At 47.0% G+C, this 12,424-nt stretch overlaps 1 pseudogene; it reads left to right on the top strand.

Annotated features, from left to right (window-relative positions):
- LOC110314195 overlaps positions 1–2,431 on the top strand; it is a 3,359-nt pseudogene extending 928 nt beyond the window's left edge.
- The last annotated feature ends 9,993 nt before the right edge of the window (positions 2,432–12,424 follow it).

A 12,424-nucleotide genomic window follows, 5' to 3' on the forward strand; every position in this document is an offset into this window, starting at 1 on the left:
AGCCCAGAGATGGCACCACCCACAAGGGACCTCCCCCCTTGATCACTAATTGAGAAAATGCCTTACAGCTGGATCTCATGGAGGCACTTCCCCAACTGAAGCTCCTTTCTCTGTGATAACTCCAGCTGTGTCAAGTTGACACAAAACTAGCCAGTACAGCTACCCAGAGCTTACGTGTCAGATCTGCCACCAAGCCAAAGTACAGTGTCCTGCTCCCACCCCCACCCCAGCCAATCACATCCTTCACAAAAATACTCTACAGTAGGGAGCGTTATAGAGTGAAGAGATGGAGCTAAAGTAACTGAAGCTGTTGGTACCCAGGCATGCACCCTCTGCTCATGGGCCTCAGAGGTCCCTTGGATGTAGTTCTTGGAACTGAGGGAAGGTGCTATCCAGCCTGGGGAAAAAAAGGAAGGTGTGCCTTGTAAGTAGACTCTGCTTGGAGAAGGCTGGGGAAGGGCTGCTTCCAGCCCACCTCCTAGCCAATAATGTGGTTGCCTCTCGATGACTTCCTGGGACACAGGCACCCAAAGATATCTCCCTTGCTGCTGGCTTCTTCTGAAGCCATTGACTTATTTCAACCATGAGAGCAAGGTTCAAAACCTTATGAAATGACTCTTTTGAAAGACTGCCAAAGGCAAGACTAGTGGCTCTGCCTGTGATCCAGCCCTTGAGAGGCTGAACCTGGAAGATTTCCATAAGTTCAAGATCAGCCTGGGCTATAAGATGAGACTCTGAAGAAAAAGAGGTGGGGAGAAGGTAGGGGAGGGAGGCAGGCCTGTCGGAGGCAGCTTCATTGCACTGAGCTGTTGTTTGCCCTTATCTTAAGCTTGGATTCCCTAAGAACAGGGTAGTCTGTTTGGAAGGTGAGTCTAAAAGGTACACTTGAGACCAAAAGTGAGATAAGAAGGGGACCACAAGACAAAATGGCATGTGTTGTGGATAGATCCCTGCTGTAGAGAATGGAAGCCTGACCCTTTTTGGTCCCTCTGAGAGTCTGTACACCATCCTACAGAATGGCCCATCTAGACAGTGGTGTACACACATGTCACCCCTTTATCTCCTGAATCACTGGCTGGGAAGTGAACCTGAGTGAGCTCTTCCCTAGCCTTCTCCAAGACAGAGCCTACCTACAAGCTACACCTTAATCTCTCCTGGGCCATACAGCACCTTTCTGCAGTTTCAAGACCTTTACCCAAGGTCCCTCTGAAGACCATGAGCACAGGATGCATTGGCTCCTCTAAAGATCTGAGAGATTTTTGAACTGTTAATAAGAAATCAAACCCACCTTCAGAAGCTAGATAGTTATCTATAGAGATCTCAGGAGGAATGATAATAACTGCTGAGGTTCCAAGCTAACCCATTCAGTTCTTGCATGTACAAATAAAAGAAGCCCAATTATCACACCCTGGCAGACAAGGATTCAGATATGATGTGAACTCCAAGCCAGTTCCACAAACATCTAGGAGCACTGAGCCCATCGTTGGTGTACATGGGCAGCCATCCAGTGATCATTTTAACAAGATAAAGTGAATCAGTGTTGATTTAGATATAGGTATGTGTGGATATATGGAGCTGAGTGTGTTTGTTAAAAGCAGAACTGGTCTTAATACCTATATTTGAACCAGTGAATAACCAGTTGAAGTTTTACTGCCATAAAAGCCCTAAAAGTTTAGGAATAAGAAAGAACCCAGTGATGTTCTTATTGTTCTGGAAATACCAAGGGGAGCTCCCTGGTGAAGGGGGCATTAGAAGTCATGGGTGAAACATAAGAAAAGGGTGTGGGGTGAGTTGCAGAGGCTGGAGAGAGTGGGACATGTAGACCAGTCCATCTGCCGTTGTCTAGTCACAATGTTCACGCTACTCACTATTCACCAACAGTTCTAGCTCCCTACTCTCTCAGCGTGTTGTAAAATTATGTTTCTGGCCCCTTTTGAAGTCAGGAACTTAATTCTGTCAAGGAAAAGTTAAGCAAAATGATTTATGTTCCATCTAAGAAGGAACTAAGAAGGAACCTCCCAAAGCCGAAGCCAAAACAAAGGCCTTGAAAGCTAAGACGGCAGTGCCAAAAGGCGTCCACAGCCACAGAAAGAAGATCCATGCATCACACACCTTCCTGCATCTCTGGAGGCAGCCCAAATACGCTTGGAAGAGCACGCCCAGGAGAAACAAGCTAGACCACGACGCCATCATCAAATTGCCCCTGACCACTGAGTCAGCCATGGAGAAGACAGAAGACAACACCACACTTGTGTTCACTGTGTAAGTCAAGGCCAACAAGCAGCAGATCAAACGGGCTGTGAAGAAACTCTATGACATTGACGTGGCCAAAGCCCATACCCTGATAGGGCCTGAAGGAGAGAAGGCCTATGTTAGGTTGGTTCCTGATTATGATGCTCTGGGTGTTGCCAACAAAATTGGGGTCATCTAAACTGAGTTCAGCTAGCTAGTTCTAAACATACATTTTCTTTTTACCATAAAAAAGAGGCAGAGGGGGAAGAAAGCTTTAAGAGTCAAGGTGTGGGACAGGAGCGATGGCTTAGCAGTTAAGAGTTATTGCTCTTGCAGAGAAAACTCGGGTTTGGGTCCTAGCACCCAAACAGTGGCTCAAATACCACCAGTTATGTCCATCCCAGAGGAGGTGATGCCCTCTTCTCATCTCCTCAGGCACCAGACATAAATGTAGTGAACATATATGCAGACAAAACACACACACACACTTCAACACACTTCATTTCCGGTAGGCTCCCTCCCCTTGGAGTTAATCACAGAGCCTATGCTAAGATAGACACTCTGTCTACCTGAGTACCTGAGTGGTGACCAGGAGAGGAGGCTCCTGCTGACCTACGTGAATATGGGCAAAGACACAAGCTTCCAGTGTGTTTTAAGCCGCTGAACAACCGCCAGATCTCAATAGCTCAACAGAATAATTTCATCCCCACTTGAGGTTCACTGCAAGTCGGTGGATGCAGGAAGGAACCTGTTCTGCTCCATAGAGTCACTCAGGGACTCCGGCTAATGGGGGATCCACCATCTGGAACACTGCTACAGAGCATCCCAGCAAGGGGTAGAGGCAAGTGGGAAAGTCCTGCAGGGCCTTTGCATTGCTTCAATGTCAAAGTAACACACACCCAGATTGGTTTCATTGGCTAGAGCTAATCACGTGGCTGCCTCCACTTAACTGCGGAGAGCAGGAAAATCATAAAAGAGAATTGAAATTTCCCCTCATGCCCGGAAGCAGGGACTGTTGGTGAACACTAATAATTTCCACCTGGCTTCTGAATCCTGGCAAACAGTGAGGCATTGAGGAGCCAAGAGCATGGGCCCAGGTGGAGAAGTCTTTTGAGAACCAGACCATGGCCCAAGAGGTATCAGGGAGCCACCCTAAGTATCTTAGCAGGGACCCAAGGGAGGCTCAGTTAAAGCTACATTGCTTGACAGACAGGCATACTGTAGGCCAGTGGGGGGAGGGGAGGTCCCTGAAGGAAGGAATTAGGAGGCTGACCTATTAACCTAGTCCTCAGTGATGAGGGCCTGGCCTGCTGTTGTCTGAGGAAGAGGGATGAGGAATGAGTCCTGAGGGACGTTGTTTGTTTGTTTGTTTGTTTGTTTGTTTGTTTGTTTTGAGACAGGGTTTCTCTGTGTAGCCCTGGCTGTCCTGGAACTCACTCTGTAGACCAAGCTGGCCTCGAACTCAGAAATCTGCCTGCCTCTGCCTCCCAAGTGCTGGGATTAAAGGCTTGTGCTCTATAGCATTTTAAGAAAGGAGAAGGCTAGTGTATTGAGAGCCAGGACTTCAACATTATTGACATCTACCACCTCCTCCTCCTCCTCCTCCTCCTCCTCCTCTTCCTCCTCCTCGTTTTAAAGTAAATTTCACTAGCTTATTTTTAGTTCTTTTAGAAACGATTTTGTTTGGTGCATGTGAATATTGGCCTCCATGTATATCTGTTCACCATGTGCATGCCCGGCTCTGCAGAGAAGATGTCAGATCCCCTGACAGATGGTTGTAATGCACCATGTGGGTGCTGGGAATCCAACACTCAACCAGAGTAACAACTGTTCTTAACTGCTGAGCCATCTTTCCAGTCCCTAGCTCGTTGTTCTTAGGCGAACGTGAATAACGTCTAAGAGCTTCAGTGTTGTTGCCTGGAAAATGGGCATGATATTTACCTTGTGAGATGGTTATGAGGCTTAGAAGAGTAGACATTATATTTGTGAATTGACAGTAGAAGCAACGATGATGGTGGTGATGGTGAGGATGGTGGTGATGGTGAGGATGATAGTGAGGATGGTGATGATGGTGGTGGAGATGGAGAAGAGGGTAGTGGTGGCCATGATGATGGTGAGGACACTGTGAGGAATACAGTAAATCATGGAAGGACTGGGGTTATGTCTCTGGGAAATACAATATCTTGAATTAGGAGGAATGCCAAAGAAGCTCCCGGTACATTAAACATAGCAAGGGCAGACCAGAGACATGAAGTATGCAATGGAACTCAGAGCCCTAGAAACCAAAGAAGAAAAAGAGCTTCAGCAAGAAAGTTGGCAATCAACATAAATGAGGCAGTCACACACACACACACACACACACACACACACACACACACACAGCCACTGGGTTCTCCCAGAGTAAAGCAGCTCAGACGGATGAGGAGGCAGTGGGTAGAAAGGGATAGAGGATGGGCAGCTGAGAAGTATGCCCCTAAAGGCAGGTCTGTCCCTGTGAGGAGCTCAAGCTGGTGACAGGCCCAGTGTCAGGATGAAATTCTGTCAGCTGCAAGTAACAGGAAATGTTCAAATGTTCAAAGGATAAAAAGAAAGAAGGATGTGGCTGCAAAGAGAGAAATAGAAGAAATGTTTATTTTTAAAATGTTCTTCATGGTGGCCAGGCATGCGTGGCACATTCTTTAATCCTAGAGCTCCAGAGGCAGAGGCCAGCCTGGTCCACATAGTGAGTTGCAGGCCAGTCGGGGGTATGTAATGGAATCCTGTCTCCAAAAAAGGAAAATGTTTTTCATGGACTGGGGATGTGGTCCAGTAGGTAGAGTACCTGCCTATGGTGCAGAAGGCCCTGGGTTTGATTTCCAGCACCACAGAAAATACTAAGTGTGTTTCCTAGAGAGAGTAAATTTATGCCTCCCAGCCCTCCAGAGGAGTGAAAATCAGGTGTTTAAGGTCATCGTTGGCTACATAGTATGTTCAAGGCCTAAGCCCTAGCCCAAAATAAATAAACAGAAATAAAAGCAGCTTGTCATTAAGAGTTGGAAGAATCAGCCACAGTGGAGGGTGGAGGGCAACCAAAAAAATAGTCAATAGCAAACAATTAAAACTAAGGCTCCATTTAATTTCTAGAGCCTTACTTTATCTAACAGCTTTTCAGACTATTTATTTGGGAAACCCCTGGCTTATTCGGGGGTTTACTGCTATGAAGAGACACCATGACCAAGGCAACTCTTCTAAAGGACATTTAATTGGGGCTGACTTACAGGTTCAGAGGTTCAGTCCATTATCATCATGGTAGGAAGAGTAGCAGTTCATGGGCAGACATGGTGCTGAAGAAGGAGCTAAGAGTTCTAAATATGGATATGTAGGCAGCAGGAACAGTAGCTTGAGCTCCTGAAACCTCAAAGCCCCCAGTGACATATTTCCTCCAACGAGGCCACACCTTTTAATCTGTCTCAAGTAGTGCCACTCCCTGATGGCCCAGCATTCAAATCTATGCATCTCTAGGGGCCATTCGTATTCAAACCACCATAACCCCAACATTTGGGTTGAATAGTGTTCAGTCTCCGATAGCAACCCAGGAGAAAGGCTAACCTCTTAGCTAGGTCATGAGTGTATGCTAGGACATGTATTTACGCCAATGGGACCAAATCAGGACAGGGTATGTGCCTTCAGGCGTCATCTTTGCAAATCTGACGACTTGAATGGGATCCCACCTGTGTGGCGCCTATAAAATGAGTTCCTGCCCTAAGGAAACTCTGTTTTAATGAGATACCAAAGTGGCAATCACGGAAACAGAGAGTGGGTGGTGGATACCAGGGGCTGGGAGCAGGAGCCAGGACTGGGGAGGAGCTAGTGTTTAACGGATAGAGAGTTTGAGTTTTACAGACTGCAAAGAGTTCTGCGGGATAACTGCAAACCTTGAGAATGTATTTGTTACCATGGAATTGAGGCTTAGAGTAGGCTGAGAGATGGCTCAATAGTTAAAAGTGCTTACTGTTCTTTTAGCAGACCCAAGTTCAGTTCCCAGCACCCATATCAGGCAGCTCACAAGCCTCTATAATTATAGCTCCAGAGGATCTGATACCATCTTCTGGTTCCCATAGGCACCCACATATATGGCATACATTCACACAGACACACGCATAAACATAAATAAAAATAAAATTGTTAATGGCTAAGATGATGAATTTCATGTCTGTTTTTAAAAAACCACACACACACACACACACACACACACACACACACACACACACACTAAAAGAATGGTAGAGGGTATTGGGAACTGTTCTGCACTTAGATTTGGTTTGGTTGTTGTTTAGTTTTTTGAGACAGGGTTTCTCTGGCTATCCTGGAACTTATTCTGTGCATCAGGCTGGCCTCAAACTCACAGTGATTTGCCTGCCTCTGCCTCCCAAGTGCTGAGTGGGAAGGCATGTGCCCCACACGTGGTTCATTCTTTTGTTTTTAACCCTCTGATTCATCTCACAGCCTTCAGGGAAGGCACGAGGGCACCATGTTGAATTGTGGGGTTAAAGCCTTTGCAACGCAGTGCTTTGATCTTGCAGTGTCTGGAAGCCCTGAGGATGTCTTAGAGCAGAACAAGTGCTTCTAGCTCTGGACCGTCGCCAAAACTCATCTTCCCACGTGGAGTCCCTGGAGAAGGGGCAAGTGACACTCTGGCATTCACCTGGAGAGACCAGCCTTCTCTCTGCGAGTCAGCAGTTTGATTTGTGGCTGCCCCTCTGAGAAAGAGAGGTGAGCTCCTTGTGGCACTGGAGAAACCTCGGAAGGAGCATGCCCAGAGCAGCCCCCCCCCCCCAGAGCTCCTCTGAACTTGGCCCTCTCTGGCTGGCTCTGATCCCAGCAGAGCACAGCTAAGCAGCGCTGACTTCACACTGGCAAGGTGAGAGGCTCTGAGTACTTTCAAGGACAGGCAGCGACCCGACCCGATGTCTGGAGGTGACGATCACAAGCAAGTAGTGATTTCTAGAAGCAAAAGAAAAGCTTTCCAAGACTGATTTCATCCATTTTTGAACAGGAAGTCCTTTCCGCAGCCATACCGGTCCCAAACTGCTACCCCCTAAGTGCTCGCTCAGCACTTCCCTCTGCGGGTTCATTCAGTGTGCCTGGTATACTCTCTGGTCTGTTTGTTATCTTCTGGGTTAGGTACCCTAAACCCCACCATAACTGTCTTAGTTGTATTAGCTGCTTTGTTTAATTCTGTTTTTTGAGACAGGGTTTCTCTCTGTAACAAGCCCTAGTTGCCCTGGACATGATTTGTAGATCAGGCTGATCTTGAACTCACAGAGATCCAGAGATCTGCCTGCCTCTTCTTCCTGGAGTCATGAGACTAAAGGCCTGTGTCGCCACTGCCACCACTGCCACCACCACCCTGCAATATTAGCTGCTGTTATGTTGCTGTGAAAAAAAAAATGACAGAAACACTTATGAGGGATGTGATTTATTTGAGCCCAGAGTTTTGGAGTCTTTTTTTTTTTTTTTTTTTCTTCCGAGACAGGGTTTTCTGTATAGCCCTGGCTGTCCTGGAACTCACTCTGTAGACCAGGCTGGCCTCGAACTCAGAAATCCACCTGCCTCTGCCTCCCGAGTGCTGGGATTAAAGGCGTGCGCCACCACACCCGGCTGAGTTTTGGAGTCTTAATTCATTATGGAAAAGATATGTATTGGTCTCTTGTGTTGACAAAACACACTGACTGAAACAACTTAAAGAAGGACCTATTCTGGCCCACAGTTCGAGGGTACAGTCTGTCATGCTGGGGAAGTCGAGGCAACAGGAGTGGGGACAACCAGTCATATTATCTCAAGTGTCAGGAAGAAGACAGAGTGCCCAGTTTGCTCTCTTTTCCCTTTACTCTTAGCAACACAGCCCATAGAGCGACACTGTCCACACGTAGAGTGGGCGTTCCCATCTCTATTAACCTAATTTTGATAATCCTTCACAGGCATGCCCAGAGATTTGTTTCCATGGTGATTTGAAATCCTGTTAAGTTGATTATGGTGATCAACCATCGAGGAAAGGAATGGTAGAGCCGAGCAGCAGAGAGTGGCTACAACCAGCCACAACTGTTCAAGTCCCACTCCCCTCCTGACCTGCCACCAGTGTACGGGCACCCAAAATAGCGCCACCAACTAGAAGCAGACATTCAGCAAACAAGCCTGTGGGTGACATTTCCTATGCAAGCCACAACACTTCCAGTGATACTATTATGAACTTCAGGGAAGCAGGGAGCCAACCTCTTGATCTTTGTGATGCCAACTCTAGCACCACACCTGGCACACAGAAAAGGCTCTAGAAAGGTCTCTCCTTTATCATGGCTGCAGATAACCTGGGAGTCTTTGCTAGCAAACAAGAAAAAATAAAATAAAATAAAAAAGAGCCTCAAAACCCTCCTTTGTGCCTATTCCCCAATGGCAGCCTCCTGGTCCACTGTGAAGTCCTGTTGCTACCCAGCTTACAGTTTGCCCACCCCCTCCTTGGTAAAAGATAGTGATATAAGTTTTCCAGTGATAAGACAAAATTTCTCCTGTCGGAGTTTATAACCACTCCATCTGCTTTTACTGTCATTGTGACAGCCCAGCTGCTCACTGCCACCTACAACCTGCATTGACATTCAGCTGCAATGCATGGCTGCGACAGCTGTACCAGTTACTAAAATACTGAAACACTCCTGTCGCCATGTAACTAGCCACTGGCCCAGAGCCCTCTGAGTGTCCACACCTGCCATCCTCACCACCCTTGGCAAGCTCCTCCCCTCCAATCCAGGGCATTCTTCTGAATGACCCATATCCATGTACGGTTGTCACTCATCTGGGACCCCACACACACGCACACCTTTCTCTTCCTAGGGCTGAAGAACAGTGACGTCAGCAGCTTGTCCTCTCCACTCAGAGTTATGAATTCAATGGCAGTGCCCTCTGGCAGATGTGTAAGTTCTCTGCCAGCCACAGAGAGTGTGTTCCAAGCTGTTTAACCCTGAGATGAGAGATAAAGCCGCTCACCAGGGATGGCTAGGGATCAGATATCCAGAAAGGAGCTAAGAGGCTAAACCCTGCTCTGTGAAGCCATCAGGAAGTAGGACAGCAGCTGGGCTGAATTCAACCGAAGCCAGAACTGAGCAGATGCCGGGGAGAAGCCAAGTTCAAAAGAAAGTATGAGGTCAAAGTCAGCCAAGGCAAGAGGTATGCTATTCTGGGCTACTGGGTCTTTGTCCCATACCTAGAAACTCCAGCAAATTAAGAAGGCAATATGGATTCTAGAAGGCAGTCAAAGATTAGTGGGGAGACCCAAGGAAGACTGAGGACTGACATGAGGTAAGATATCAAGGGATGGTGGGTGGAGAGAAGCGGAATGGAAGAAGAAAGGCTTTTAAAATGTCCTTACATGTCCTTCTCAGCCTGCAGCCTTGAGCCTGCCCCTTCTTCTTTGGTTTCTACCAAAGAACTCACATGGGTACCATCCAGGTGCCACCAGGCGCCCTGAGCCCTGCCAGCATCCTTGCTGACTAAAAGAAGTAGCAGGCAAAGCAATGACTTATAGGCCTCTACCCCTCCATTCCCTCTAGGCCCCGGGGCCAGCACCTAGTAAGGCTGTTTCTTCCTCTGATACAGATGAATGAAAGTTAAAAAGTACTCCTTTGCTTGGCGATGTGGCCATCGGGTAGAGTAATTACTATACACTTGTTCATCGTCCAGGGCTCTTCTTAAACTCTCTGAGATGGATGTCTACCATTGCATGGCCTTTGGAGCCTCCCCTCCAATCCACACAACCAAGTGACCACCCTCGCCCCACCATACATGACCTGCAAGATGCCAGCAGTGAGCTTCCTATGGCGATCATCCATCACAGAGGAAAGCTCACAGAGAACATTAAAACTCCCAGAAGCAGAACGCAATCATTGAGAAGAAGCCACACTGAAAAGCAACGTGGAAACTAGATATAGGAGCTGGCAACTGGCTCAGTGGGTAAGGGAGCGCTTGCCACCAAGCCTGACAACTGTGACCGATCCCCAGAACCCACGCGATTGAAAGAGAGAAGAACAAGTTGTCCTTTTAGTTCCACAAGCATGCCACGCACTTGTGTGTCCCCCTGTACACACACTAGGTAAATAAGTGTAAAAATTTTTTAAAAGAGGAAGGGAGAAATGATGTCATTAGGTTATCTCAAACTCTTTTTAAAATACACATTTAAAAAGTAGAACTGGAGAGATCACTCAGAAATTAACAGCACAAACTGCTCTTGAAGGGGACCCAAGTTTAGTTCCCAGCACCACCTGTAACTCCAGCTTCAGGAATCTAATGCCTTCTGGCCTGATAGCACACCAGCACAAAAGCCACACACCCTGTGCACATACCTCACTTCCACTGTCACCACATACACACAGCAAAAAAAAAAAAAAAAAAAAAAAATCAAGAAATAAGGACACCAATTCATAGGACGCTAACAAGTAGAAAGGCAGGGGCTATGTATCACTCTGGAAAAGATACTTTTAGTGTTACTAGCAACTCTTCCACAAACCTTGAGTCTCTGAGAAATCTTGGAGCCTCCAAGGACAACCTATGTTAGTAATGTGTAACTGGACCCTCACCAAAGTTGGTTGGTCCAGAACAGAGCCAATGAAACCCTACCCTGGAATTTTTGGATCCAGCATGGTCAGCTCTAATCCCAGTAGCTGGAGCTGGAGTCTGTCGATGAAGGAGGAGAAAGAGGAGGAGGAAGATGAAGACAAAGACAAAGAAGAAGAGGAAGAGGAAGCTGACATGAGAGAAAGAGGAAGCAAAGACATTCCTGGGTTCCTTGTGTCCCAAACCCTGCTGCTACCAGAGTTCTATGAGATGCCAGCTTCTCTTATAAATGGAGTGAGTGCTTGGGGTCATTTTCTTTTTTAAGTTCATTTGGACTGAGTTATTTCCCCCCTGCAACAAGAAAGACTTACTAAAAAGCAAACCTTTGACTTTCACATTAACACTTGCTTAGCTGCCAATCTTGCCCATCCTTGTAGGGTGGAGGTTCCGGGCACAATCCTCAGTGGATCCATGGAGAACAGTCGCGGTACCAGGGATTTGATGAGTGCTTATTGCTGCAGAACAGGCACAGGCATAGAATGACCATTTAATTTCTCAAGAGGCTTCCAGAATTTCCAGTAGCTCCAGGCCAACAGCCCCAGTGTTCTTTCTTGTGTCCTGGTGGTGGTAGATAGAAGAGAGAAATAGACATGGGCTCTGGCCTCTACCTGTACAATAGGAGCCTATGGGCAGGGGGATGAGTGAGCAGGAAAATAAGACTGCTAGAGTGGCACGCCAAGTGGTTTTAGTCCTGGCACAGAGGCCCTGTTGAGTTATGCCCCTGCCACAGGCTCACAAGTGAGCCTGCTGTTATTCAGGAGCTGCTTGCTTGCCAGAGCTTGGTGACATCACAGAAACCCATCGGCACTTGGCTCTAGACATTTCCTGAGAAATGGGATCCTGTCCTAGCAGAGCGGCATGCTGACATTTGAAGAGCTAAGGAATACATCCCAGCTTGAAGTAACGCATAGACTCTTGAATCCTTCAGAAATGTCAGCGCCTGGTCAGAAGCAGAGGGGTATTCTGTTGTCATTCCTTGGGGACAGCACAACCCAGTGGGGTAGGAAGGGGCAGGCACTTGTCCTTTCATCCACAAATAATATTTTTTCCAAAATGATTCCACAAAACACAAAACAGGCCAGGAGTAGTGGCACTTAAGAGGCAGAGACAGAAGGATCACTGCAAGTTCAAGGCTAGCGAGGTCCACATAGGGAAACCCTATCTTAAAAGACCAAACAAAAGAAAAGCAGGTTCGAGCACAAGACTTACGTTAGGAGTGGTGCATGCCTACAAGCCCAGCACATAGGAGACAGAGACAGGAGGATCACTGTATTACTTTTGATTTATTAATTTTCAGTGATGTAAATTTTGTACTTATTTACTGGTGTGATGGAATTCAAACCCAGAACCTCAAACGTAATGGGCAAGTTCTCTATAGAGAACTCTAGAGAGATTTCTGGAGGCCACAGAGGTCCGTTGTTTGTATTTTCTCCTTGTTTATTTAGTGAGCACACCCATGAAGCTGTTTGGTGTTAATTTTTATATCTGTGTTATTGTAGGAGTCTGAGACTTACTTTATGCCTATAATGAAAAATGCCCCCTCTATCTCTAT

The sequence above is a fragment of the Mus pahari genome, chromosome X, assembly GCF_900095145.1.
Source record: "Mus pahari chromosome X, PAHARI_EIJ_v1.1, whole genome shotgun sequence".
Lineage (NCBI taxonomy): Eukaryota > Metazoa > Chordata > Mammalia > Rodentia > Muridae > Mus > Mus pahari.